The sequence below is a fragment of the Sphaeramia orbicularis genome, chromosome 1, assembly GCF_902148855.1.
Source record: "Sphaeramia orbicularis chromosome 1, fSphaOr1.1, whole genome shotgun sequence".
Classification (NCBI taxonomy): Eukaryota; Metazoa; Chordata; class Actinopteri; order Kurtiformes; family Apogonidae; genus Sphaeramia; species Sphaeramia orbicularis.
The window spans coordinates 38,696,128-38,710,222 of record NC_043957.1 but is presented as its reverse complement, the minus strand read 5'-3'; the positions used below and the strand labels follow the sequence as shown (position 1 = coordinate 38,710,222).

The following is a 14,095-nucleotide window of genomic DNA, read 5'->3' as shown; positions in this document are numbered from 1 at the left end:
CTACATTCCACTAAATTTGATCTGAAGTGGGCTGAACCAGAAAAATTTTAATATAATATATAAATAATGTTAACTCCAGACTTTTCTCTATGTTTTAGAGTGAAAAAAGTAAAATTACATTATGAAGATGTTTGCATCTACAAACTATCCTCTCAGACAACGTGAATAATATGAACAAACTGAAAAAATGTGTAATTTTAACAATATTATGCTTTAGTTTATCATTTACACATGTACATTATAGCTTACAGATCCCAGTGGATCTACAAATACATAAAACGTTTCATAACAGGTGGAATATTATTAAAATTGCACTTACTTCTCTTAAGACATTTCAGGTTCATATTTGTTCAGGTTATGCAGATATTTTTCCAATATTATACTTTGTAAATGTAAATATTTTCATGTATTTACTCTAAAACAAAGAGAAAAATTTGGAGTTGTGTGTATTTATTCTGTATGTTATTATGACCCACCTGAGATTGAATTGGTCTGAATGTGGAACCTAAACTAAAATGACTGTTAACATCTTAGAGTAATTTTTGCATTTGACAAATTCATCCCAGGGGCCGCACTGGACCCTTTGGCGGGCCGGATTTGGCCCCCGGGCGCATGTTTGACACCTGTGGTATAGAGGATATTCAAAGTGCAAATCATTTGTAATTATTTCATTGGTTTTGGCAGGATTTTATTTTCCTGTTTCTTATTTAAGACACTCAGCTGTATTGATATTAGGGGTGACTTAGTACATGGCTTGCATGTGCATTTTATGATGATTGACACGTCATTATGGTTAGAGAATCCTTTACAGTGTGTAATTTATTCATACCATGGTGCTATGAATAGCTGTCACTGTGTGTAATGGTTGTGACTCTGGTGTTGATGGAAGAGACACAGATGCACTTTAATGCCTCTGAACTGTGATCGCCTCAGTAACCTTTCCCCATTCAGCAGATTCTATTCTGTTTTTGATTCCAAAATGGGTCACGTAAAGAATTATTTACTCTGCTTGTCATAGATTTCTCAGTTTCACACTCTGTGGCGTGTTGCTTCATCTGTGGTGTATTTTTTGCAAATGATTTAGTGAGAGACATTTATTATGGGTAATAGTGGGAGTGGAAAACAGATCTATAAAATAGATATGTGCAGTATGTAACTTTAAAGGAGTGATATTTTGCTTTTTTTTTTTTTTTTAAATGGAATTATGTACAGGGTGGGGAAGCAAAATTTACAATGAACATTTAGTTGTTTTTCTCAGCAGGCACTACGTCAATTGTTTTGAAACCAAACATATATTGATATCATAATCATACCTAACACTATTATCCATACCTTTTCAGAAACTTTTGCCCATATGAGTAATCAGGAAAGCAAACGTCAAAGAGTGTGTGATTTGCTGAATGCACTCGTCACACCAAAGGAGATTTCAAAAATAGTTGGAGTGTCCATAAAGACTGTTTATAATGGAAAGAAGAGAATGACTATGAGCAAAACTATTACGAGAAAGTCTGGAAGATACTATTAAAGAAGAATGGGAGAAGTTGTCACCCCAATATTTGAGGAACACTTGCGCAAGTTTCAGGAAGCGTGTGAAGGCAGTTATTGAGAAAGAAGGAGGACACATAGAATAAAAACATTTTCTATTATGTCAATTTTCTTCTGGCAAATAAATTCTCATGACTTTCAATAAACTAATTGGTCATACACTGTCTTTCAATCCCTGCCTCAAAATATTGTAAATTTTGCTTCCCCACCCTGTATATTTAAACATTTCCCTGTGGTCTACATAAACTGTAAATGCTCTGCTTGGGTCTGAATTCTTCATTAATTCAACTCCACAGGTCCATCTTCAACCCTATTTTTGAGTAATGACACCAGAAAGGTCCTTTTGAGCACTGGCCCTTTAAATGCAAATGAGCCACTTCAGGCCCCACCCCCTCCAGGTTGTTGGCTGTGCTGCTCTGTCTCGTGCAACCAACTGAACATTTTAGGAAATGGGCTCAAAGTTTGGACATATTTTCAGTATGGACTACAACCGCTGCTGCTGACAAACAATTATTGTGTACACAGAGAAATGTTTGTTGGAAGTCTTGACTTTATATGTGCAAATGTTGTGACGTAACTAGTTATAGACGTAAAAAATACAGAAGGAATTAAAACGGGTTGTAGAAATCCACTCGATTTTTGCCAAAATGAATAGACATGGACTTAGACTGAGACATACTTTATTTGGCATTAAGATTTGCTTCAAAATGAAATTATGATGCAATGGCTCAGTGCACAACAGGAACAATGACAGTCTGTATATAAAAGGATAAATCTACATATTAAAAATAAAAATAGAAAAACTTTAATAAAAGATAAATAAGGATAGATATCTAAATATATTCTAAAATATTGCACAGTTCAAAAAACCATGAGATAAAGCCTCATGGAGATAAGGCACAGAGGTCGTGGTGTAGCAGTCCTGTGTAGGTGTGTGTGGTGAGGAAATGGAACTGTTATAATGAGTTGAGCAGTCTTATGGCATACGGGAAGACACTGTTTTGGACCTGGTTGTTTTACTTCGTAGGCTGTGAAACCTCTTTCCGGAGGTCAGCGGCTAGAACAGTCCATGGTGGGGGTGGGAGGGGTCTGTGGTGATGTTGTCGGCCCTCGTCAGACAGCGTTTCTTGTCCGTGTCCTGGATGGGAGGAAGTGAAGACCCAATAATTTTCTCCACTGTCCTCACCACCCTCTGCAGGGACTCCCACCCAGAGGCGCTACAGACCCCGGACCAGACACAGATGCAACTGGTCAGTCTATAGAGGATATGCACATACGTCACTTCCCCCCCAGGCCACGCCCCTCTGAGTCAGACTGAGTGGCAAAAACCAACCTGCTCAACACGACGGAGTATAGCAGTAAACACAGCCAGACCGGGAAAATGTCAAATATGAAACTAAATTAAGGACAGTTGGACTGGACATGGATCCGTACGAGCTACCAAAGAACAAGTGGTCCACGAACGTCGACATGTGGACAGAAATGGAATATCCAGACATCCAGGGTGTAGGGGATCATCGCTATTTTGACCTGAAACAAAATATACATGGTTTCATCATCACTGACAACCAGGGTCCAAAACTAGGGCCCAGAACCAGCTGATCCAAAGTGCATTTACAGTAGACAGTGTACTGACCCCAGTGAATATATGCATGATCTACTGGTACTGAGGAGATTTAAGTCTAGTTCAGGTCAAGTACTTTATACAACACAGATACTACTGCTGTGGACCAGCAGGGGACCACTGGATTCTGGGAAATTAGGAGATTTATACCACCTGTTTTTAAATTAACACATTATTCTGGTAATATTATGGCTTTATTGTCAGAATATGACGACTTTAATCTCATAAACGAATGACATTTTTGTTAAATTATGAGGTTTATTATAACTACGACTTTATTCTCATAACATTGTGATTCTTTTTGTGTTCGACTTTATTCTCATAAAATTATGGGTTTTATATCGATATTTTATGACTTTATACTCGGACTGACAAGTGTTTTTATTTTCTTATGTGGCCCTAATACTCCATCGTAGCTTTATTCTCCAGTTTCCCCGTATTTGAAAAACTACATTAGCCTCAGTTTCAGTTAGTTTACTAATCATGTAGGAGCACTAGGTTCAGAATCACAAAATGAAGACAAAAACAATGAAAGATCTGATCATGAAACCAAGAGCTTTACAAAGAAGTAACGTTAGCCAAAACAATGTCATTTAAGGTCTGATTTGACCCAAAAATACAGCATAAATTAATGTTGACTGACACCAAACAGGATCCACAGATCTAGGTTTGGTTTCCTGGATTTGTGGATCCATCTACTTCTCTGTTCTTTGTCTTTCAGTGCCTGTAAAACGATAGCTCCGACTGCTTTTCAAACCTGTTCATACAATCAATTGCACAACACCTCTTCCCCATTTTTTATTAAATATTGTTCTACAGTTTAGACAGTACTGAAGCCAACGCTGTCACTCATCTCCCTCTTTCTGCCACTCAGTGGGCAGAACTGTGGTGACTTCCACTAGCGGTGCATACCCTCTATAGTTCCCCTGTAGAAGGTGGTGAGGATGGGAGCAGGAAGGTGTGCTCTCCATGTCCGTTGCAGAAGGTGCATACGCCACTGGGCCCTCTTTACCAGGGTTCCAGTGTGTTTGGACCAGCTCAAAGCGTCCATTATCTGCACCCCCAGAAACCTGATGCTGCTGACGGTCTCCACTGCTGAGTTGTTGATGGTGAGAGGAGTGTGCCTGGGCTTGTTCTTCCTGAAGTCCACTATGAGCTCTTTTGTTTTTGCAACATTCAGGATCAGATTGTTGGACTCACACCAGTCCACCAGATGTTTAACCTCCTCTCTGTATGCCTGGTCATCGTTGTTATCAGTGAGGCCCACTACTGTCACGTCATCTGCAAACTTTACGATGTGATTAGTAGTGAACCTGGTGCAGCAGTGTTGAGTCATCAGTGTAAACAGCGGTGGACTCAGAACGCAGCCCTGAGGGGACTATAAAGATGGCTTTGCAGCACCTGGAGGGTTCAACTTCAAACTTTTTGAACTATTAGCGTCCCCAAATACACAAATAAATGTACCAAAGACTAATAAAAGCGGGTTTAGCAAAATATGACCCCTTTAAGTCATGAATGTGCTCTAGGGATGTAACGATATGAAAATTTCATATCACAGTTATTGTGACCAAAAATATCACGGTTATCATTATTATGAGCCTGTTTTGACCATTTTTCAGTACTTTTGATTTTACCTTTATATACTATATAAACAAATGTTAATTATACCCATGTTTGGTATCTTTTTTTTCAGCACAACTTCATCTACATCATCTGCCTATTATTTTTTTCACTTTAACCTACTATATCGAAATAAAAGGCCAGAAAACACAAAATAATATATAAAATCCGATTTGAAAAATGTATATACTTTATTGCATAAATAAAACAAAGATGCTTAATGAACCTTTTCAAAGACTTTAAAAGTGAATACTGGTTCCAAATATTAGGTATATAAAATTAAAATTGTAATAAATTAAAACTATACTCAAGTATTTGACATAAAAACATAGCTTTATATATGCGTTTTTCCCGGAAAAGTGTGGCAGTCAATCACGGTTATCATGATAATTAGAATTTAAATGGTAATACTAACCGTTGGCAATTTTGCCACGCTTTATCATTATACCGGTAATCATTACATCCCTAATGTGCTGTTTTAATCTCAGTTGATGGTCGTAGATTGAGCTGAGAGAAACATTGCATTAATCTAGTTTTACTTGCGTTGTTCATTAAGTATTTTGCATAGTAATCCTGAAAAGTATTTTTACAATAAGCTAGTGTTTTTCAACTTTGGGGTCGAGATCCCACGTGGGATCACCTGAAATTTCTAGTAATTGATAAAAACAAAAATTTAGTAATAAAAAATCTATGGTGAGTTGAGAGACAATCCCAATACATAAAAGACATGACAAACTGTGAAGCTGAAACTGAAGCACTGTGGTACTGTTTATCTTTCAAATGTTCATTGTGGTTGGTTTCAGATGCTGCAGCTCTTTCATAATTCACAGTTTGAGTTATTGTTTGTTCAGTATTAACTGTCAGCCTTGTATATCCAAACCGGACTGACTGTACATATCCTGACCAAGGAAAACTAAAGTCTCACTTTGTGCAGTAATCTACACCTGGCTTTTCTGCCTCTGTCCATAATAATATACATTATATAGACTAAATGTCATCTAAAATGAACGTTTATTTGCAACATAGTATAGAAAACTATTACATAATCAAAAACAAATTAATTTTAGCCAAAAAAAAGTCTGTTTTGAATATCTGGGGTCGCCAGAAATTTGTGATGTTAAAATGGGGTCACAAGACAGAAAAGGTTGGGAACCGCTGCAATAAGCAATGAGAGTAAGTGGTCACTCAATTGACTCAATAGTCAAATCTCTGATGTGATTCACCTGATTGACACTTGTAAACCTGAAACCACTACATCAAATATATACAGTTAGACTAATGCAGTAGTGTGTCCCCTGCACCTTCAGATTTAACAGATAATCCTGAATGTTCATCATACTTTATGAACCGAGATGACTCATCCCAGCTGCAGAACATGTTATTCTTCAGTCTTTTCGTGCGTATGGATGTCCCTGATGACCATGTTAATCTCAGTAGCCCCTTTTGATTTAATGAGTGGATGACAAAGACCATGCTGTCCCTTTTGATCTGCCTCTCTGTTTAATGTCTGTACAACTGATTTTCTCACCAAAAATCCCTCCAGGCTCAATATTTTAGATGCGTGGCAGATGGTAATCTTAGCATGGCTACTGGATCAAGTTTGCCCATACTGAGAACCACTCAGAGGGTAATATCAATCTGTATGTATCCATATATTGTACAGCATTTGCTTTTATGTAAGCCGCCTGTGTGTTTGGCTGCACAAATTTTGTTTTGACAGGATACGTTATGTCAGCAGGCACAGAAAGAAACCCTCATAGAACACAGTAATTCCGTTAGTGTACAGGTGGATTTATTTAGTGTATTGTTTTCTTATTTGTTTTGTTTTGGGTTTTTTTGCTCTTTCATTAGACTGTCGTACAGATTATTTTGATGTTGTGATGTGTGAATTTTTAAAGATTTGTGCTCCATATTTAATGAAAGTGTGAATTCAGCAGTCCAATTAATGTTTAATTAATCAGCTCATTTCTTGAACATTTTTACCAACAACTTCTAAACTTAAAGCATGCAAGTGAGCATTATTTGTTCACCCTAGTAACAAATGTGAACATAAAGCATAGTAACCTTTCTGTCAGTTTGTTTATTCCTGTGTTTCTGTAGGACTAGCCTAATGTAAAAAGCCCTAACTGAAACATGATTGAGAAGTTAAGTCCATGAAATGTGTAATTGTGAGGCAGACCACAGCTAAATGCTTTAGTGCGTTTGTGTCTGGACTCCTGTAGTGTGTAGGGAAGGCACTTGGCACATGCACATGAAAATACACATCTAAATGACGTTCACTCTGCTGTTAACACTATTCATGCTTAATGATGCTGTGTAGCCACTGTATCTGCGGGAACTGCAGCACTTCCATTGTCCTCTGGTGTAGGTTTACAGTACCTTCAGGTTATCTAAATGATGCTCTGTCTGCTGTAAATGGTATTCCTGCTTCCTGCCCTGTTGTGGCCGCCACATTGCTGTGACTCTGTTGTGTCTCTATTGTCTGCAGTTGTAGTTAATGATGTAGAGCCTAACACTTAAGTATAGTGCTGGGCATCCTCCACCACTGAAGGAGCTCGAATACATGTCAGAGATGTGCCTGCCGTTAATGCACATGAACAGCTTGACTTTAGAGACATTGGATTCAATAATCTTTAATAGGGCCACATTAGAATCAGTGAGAAGCTGTCTGTTGTAATGGAACATGCATTTGAAGGCTCATCCCCTGGTAGCGTACTAAATATAATTTAAAGTCACCCCTCTTTAGCAAGTGGTGAACAGGCTGTTCTAAAGCCAAAAAATAAATATAACATGAAAAGGGAGGTTTCTCTTAGTGCTGGGCAATACCACACTATATATATATATATATATATATATATATATATACACACCTTTTTTTTTTTCAATACCTGATACTGATGCTTTTAAATGTAATTTTTTTTTTGTATTCAAATGTTACATTTTAAAGACTTCTCACATGACACATACTGTCCATTTAACAACTTTAATGTGCATAACCTTTGGTGGCCATTTTTTAAGCAATGAAATAAGTTTTGAAAAACACATAAATAATTAACATAAATATTAATTAGAATATGAAAATAAAACACAAATAATGAACATTGATCTCCTTGAATGCTTTTAAATCCAAACTCAAAGTGCTAGAGACTAACTCAATGACTTGCATTTGTTTTTCATAGTTTGACTTGTCCAGTAAATTATTGTATGTTGTAACTGTGTGTTGTAACTGTATGTTGTATTTCATTCTGCCTCTTGGCCAGGACTCCTTTGGAAAGGAGGTTCTTACTTAATCTCAATGGGATCTTTTTTCCTGGTTGAATAAAGGTCAAAAAAAAAAAAAAATTAATAAAAAAAAAAAAATATATATAAATATATATATATATATATATATATATATATATATATATATATATATATATATATATATATATATATATATATATATATATATATATATGTGTGTGTGTGTGTATATATATATATATATATGAAATGAATAAAAATAAAGAAATAATACACATTAATGAAACAAAATGACATAATTTGAATGTATTCATTGAATACAATGAAATGGTCACAACTCCAAAGACCTTTTTTTTCCCAACAAGACCTATACACATTTCATATTTTCATTGTAAAACGAAGTTGTAAAAGAATATAGCTGACTGCAACTCTGATGGAACTGGGGTAATTTTCAGGTGTTTATGAAGGTTGCTTGTGTTGCTGCAGTGTTGTACATTTTTACTACACTTTGCCGTACTTTTACCCATGGGTGAAAAGTCTCCTCTTTCTCTCAGCCATGCTCTCATTTCAGACATGCGCAGCCACAGACTAAACTGTTGCTAAAAGGCTAAAAGCCGCTAACTGGAATCGCTGTACTTATGGTCACATGACATGGATGGACTACTTCAATTTTATGCTGCTGCTGCTGGTGGTGGTAGTGGTGGGGGGTCGGTACAAAAGTGTAAATTACACTATAAGATTCAGACGTGATACAGGCACTTTTATTTTGCATTTATTAATTAGTATTGATACTTTATTAGAGTAATCGATCCTACACTACTCGAAATGAGTAGTGTATGTGTATCGATACATTGATACCACAGAATCGATAGGCCCGCCACTAGTTTCTGTATTATCCAGACAATAGTAGAAACAACAACCTGTGTGTCCCTGTCTGCTTTGCACATGTTGTAAATCCTTCCAAAACTGCAATATATGCTTAACACTTGGGCCATTCAGTTAGCTTTGTGCATATTCAAAAAGTGTTGTACTCAGGCATTAAATGTCTGAACCTGAGAAATACCTAGATGTGAAGTTACATTTTCACCACAACATTGAGCTTAAATGTCTTGTATAAGCATAAGACGCCTCAGACAATCTGGCTGTACCTGCACAGTGACCATTATTATACAACTGAGTAGAGGTCGACTGATTTTTGAGGCCAATTTTTTTTTTTTATGTTTTATTTTGTTTTTAAAGCACATTGGCCATAAAATACAATTGAAACACTCAGGTAATTAAGATTTTTATGCAGCAAAATAAATGAAATTATTAATACATCTGCACATAGTACTCTTTTAACATTTCCTGAACTTCAAGTACTGCCCACACAGGTGCCTGATCAAATACGCTATAACATTTTTACTACTGATCAAATATTGGCTTTCAAAAAAAAAAAAATAAGGCAGATGGCTGATATTGGAAAAAAATCAATATATCAGGCTACCTCTATGACTGAGTACATTGTGTTTTTGTGTTGCATAGGTCTGTCATTTTTGCTTACATACATAGGAGGCACCGTTCTTCCACAGTTATAAACAGTCATATGCCATTTATTATACATAGTCAACCAAGATAAAACTTGAAAATTCAGCAACGGTAAATAGATTTGTGAATCAAAACACTATTTTGATCAGCATAAGTGAAGGGAAGTGGTACATAATGTCATCCATGTTACACATTAAAATACTGCAAGAAGTGCAAAAGAGACCTATACAGTTGGGAGGAGCTGCGTGGACTGATAAGCAAAACAAAAACTGATGTAGTTTCATACAACTCATTACAAAAGGAAAAACTAACAAGAAAATAAGATATATGTGATACACATTTGAGACTTGATAACACATTTGCATGTATAAGGGTAATTTTGTGTCACGATGTGTTGATGCTTTTGCAAAATGATACAGACTAAATGCATGCGCAGCCCGTAAAGAATCTGAGTTTGATCAATTCATTCTTATACAACATGGGATGGCTCTTATGGGGAGTCATTCTAATGTTTGACCACCCACTCCGACACACTGACAGATTCATTCAGAATCAGGTTTTAGTCAAAAACACCTGTCGCCTTAAGGTTTAACATCACGCAGAGGGGCTATTTCCCCCATAAATTTAACACAAGGGAAAATAAAAGCTGTCAGAGGCATACCCTGATCCATCGTAGTATGGGTGTGATGGCATGAGTGACAGTGAGAAAAATTAAATCATGAAGTGGTATGACACGGTCCGTGACAAGACGTTTGATGTTCAGGCTGAGATACGGCGCTTCTGCATTAATGATGCGGATGTGTTGTGTCAGGCTTGTCTGATTTACCGTGAAACATATCTCAAATGTACACAGCTTGATCCATTTGAATTCACCACCGTGGCATCCAACTGTATTTCCAAAACTCTATTTTCTACCCAAAGACACGGTGGATCTCAGGTATGAGGGTGCATGCACCAGCTAGAATAAGATATACAAGTGTGTCTGTGCAGTGGTTGAATATGTGGCAAAAACAGAGAACACAGATCACACATGCACTAAATTGTTTGCATTTCTGGGGAGTTACAAAACCTGAACGTGGTGACTCCCTCAAAGGTTTTCTGTAGGGGGTGTACAAATGCCTTGAAGTTGTATCATAAGAACAAGAATAATGATGAAAAAATCAACACCCTCAAAATATCTGTGAGGATTTTGATTTCATAGATACGTACTTTGGGTTTATAAAACACACCACGCTCCTGCCAAGAGGCCTGTTCCACCCTGTCCTTCCCCACCGATGCCATGATAGGCTCATGTTTCCTACAGTATGTGCTGTAAGTGTAGTGAAGACTTGAACCAAACGAGTGATTGCACATATAACGTCAGTGAAATCCAGTTGTTGGATATATGGGTCTCTTTTGAACAGAAGGCCATTGAGAAGGGGTACCAGATTGTGACTCTTAATGAGGTACAGTAATTTAGCAGCAAGATAGACACATTGTTCAAGGACTATGTCAAAACATTTCTGAAATGTAAATAAGAGGCATCTGGCTTCCCCGTCATTGTAAAACTCATGATACGCGGAAAATGATGGAATTTAGCTAGATCCAAATAAAATCTGTGTCAACAAAGCAGCCAGGAGATGTAATAAGCTACTCTTAAAGTCTTTGTGAGGCAGATTTAGAATGACAAATATTATGTTCTCCACAGAACCATCTTGGTTCACACAGTTGATGTTCAGTCGTCATCATGATTTGCATCAATTCTGCTCCTTGGATTATGTGGCATCATGCAGATGGTTTCGAGTCAAGGGTGAAATATGTAAATATATTTATAAGAGCCGTGGCAGCCACCTGCACTAGGGCTGTATTTTGCAATTCGCTACGTAAATTGCAGATACATGTGTTGTACTGTGACAATATTCGCATCATGATCGGGTATTAAGTCCCTCAGTCACTCATCATAACTACTTTGTATCTAGGAATCCACAATACTTAAAAACACAAACACACATTTTGTGATAAAACCCTGATCAAATGCAAAGTTGTCTCATTAAATACTAATAAGCCTGGCTTATTAATATTAGCCTGGCTTATGGCTGCTGGGACTTGAGTCTTTGGCCAGATGCACACATGATGACAGTGTCAGACACAATCAAACTTTTTTCGTCATTATTTATTTATTGCTTTTAATAATTTTCCACTGACATGTACATCTTAGGGTCATACACATATTCACACACACACACACATACACACACATACATTCATTTATACATGTGTGCTGTAGGCTTATTTTCTCAAGTCTATATATATGTCCGTTTTTCCAACAGTTGGTAGAATCGACAGTTGAAATAAAATAATGAAATGAACATAAAAATGAAACAGATCTCAAAACATTGAACATTTGGGAGTGACCATGTAACTGTGATTGTTCATTTATATGAAATAAAATCAGGTCCCTGGATTATCATATATTTTGCCCATTTCTCCCAACATGAAGCCAATAGTTCCAGTCTATGATGTGCCAATGCAGTTATTTTCTCCATTTTGTAAATGTCCAATGTTGTGTCCATCCATGCTGATAGGAATGGCTTTTCTTGAGTTAACCATTTCCTTGTCACTTTTTTTTTTTTTTTTTACTAGTGATCAGCTATCCACTGATTTGATATTTGCCTTTCTCTCTTTAAAAATATTTGATAGGATATTGAGAATGTCTCTCCAATACTGTTAAACGGCATCACAGTCCCATATTATATGGTAATGATTTGCATAGTGGTTTCCACAATTCCTCTAACAAACAGGGGGAGTTCTGTCATAGTGTAATTTCTGGCACTGTGTGTCACCCAAACTCTCTCCAAATTTGTGATTTAGTACATTTCCATTGAAATCTCCAAATTGCCGTCTGTTCCTCTTCTGATGTGTTTATTCCTCCTTCCTTCTCCAATGTTGCTTTAAAGCAGTGCATGACTTTCAACACCAATTTTTCATCAGATCTGTAAAACCCGAGTCATAGCCAAAGTATCATGAATCCATAAGTCTTTCCGTGATTACACACCTGAATCTTTTCCCTCACAGTGAACAAATTGAAAGTGTACTCCCCCATAAACAGTCCATTTGTTTACAAACAGAGATACATTTTTGGAAATTTGTCACCACATGCATGGTGGGAAGCAGAGTTCCACACAGCCGCATTATGGCCGCAGCAGCAACAAACATGGAAACGGCTTGATTACCTCTTGCTACTGCAGCTGCGTGTAGCTCTCCGTCCCACAATGCACGATGCGACAAATTTCCAAAAATGCCCAAGTGCCCTACCAGCTCTGTTTGGAAACAAATGGACTGTTTATGGTACACTTTGAAATTGTTCACCGTGAGGGAAGAGATTCAGGTGCATAATCATGGAAAAACTTACGGATTTGTGATACTTAGGCTATGACTGGGGTTTTACAGATTTGATGAAAAACTGGTGACGAAAGTCCTACGCAGCTTTAACATATAAAGTTGAATGGGGCTTAAGAAACCAGCAGACTTAATAATAAAAAGTTCCATCTCAAAATGACAAAGTTCTTAAGAAAGTTCAGGTTGTATACTCCAAACATGGTGTTGTCTGATTCCACCACCTTGCCTCATGGATGCTAAAACTATATATTGGTTTGACAGTAGACTGCAGCATCCATCAAACTGTGGAAGCACATTTTTGTTATTGAAAACACATGAGGGATTTTTTTCACACCAGACTGCTAATGTTTACATATGCTTGTCCCGGCAGCTCTTATGTGAATAGCTCCTTAAGATAAGAGAGATTAATTTTATGAATAGGTTACCACGAACTCTGTGTGTCGACATGCTTTTGATTTCATGCATTATTCAGACAATTATTTCCAAGTAGGCTACGTAATATGTGTATAAAATATATTCATTAAAGGAAATTCAGTTATATAATCTGTATGTGAAGCCAAATCCTAGCATAGGTCAAACCATTAGTGTAAATATCTGATTTCTTTATTGGATCAACATAGGTGGAAATCTGCAGATATTGTATTTTGGAAGTTGGTCACATGCTATGAACCCTAAAACCCCTCCCAAATTGTGATCACTTCAGTTCAGGCACCTTTATTGATCCCAGATGGACAACTCATTTGCAGGTTTTTCATATGTACAACAGTGATTAGTGAATGAAAGGAAACATTAAAAGACAAATGGGCCCATAAAATCATCAAATCAATAAATACGTTTCAATAAATAATAACTAAAATGCAAAAAAAATATAAATCCTCCAAAAGTCAGTTTCATCTAAAATGGGTGGGGTCTGTCAGATGTACAGGACTGGGTGTGTGTTGTATATTTAAGTGTCCTTTTACTGTACTAAGGATTCTGTGGGTCCATGGGTTTCCCTCCTGCTGAACAGAGCCTCTATTGTGTGAGCATGCCTGTATGTGCCCATGTTTTTCCTACATTAGAGGGGCATAAACCTGATTACATTCACATTACTGACACACAGCTTGCATTCTAGGGATAGAAAGCTGAACCTCGTTGTATAATTCATTATTTGAGGGT

At 37.0% G+C, this 14,095-nt stretch overlaps 1 protein-coding gene across 1 annotated transcript in view; it reads left to right on the top strand.

Annotated features, from left to right (window-relative positions):
• palm3 (paralemmin 3) overlaps window positions 1-14,095 on the top strand; it is a 47,619-nt gene that overhangs the window by 14,016 nt on the left and 19,508 nt on the right. The window lies entirely within an intron of this gene.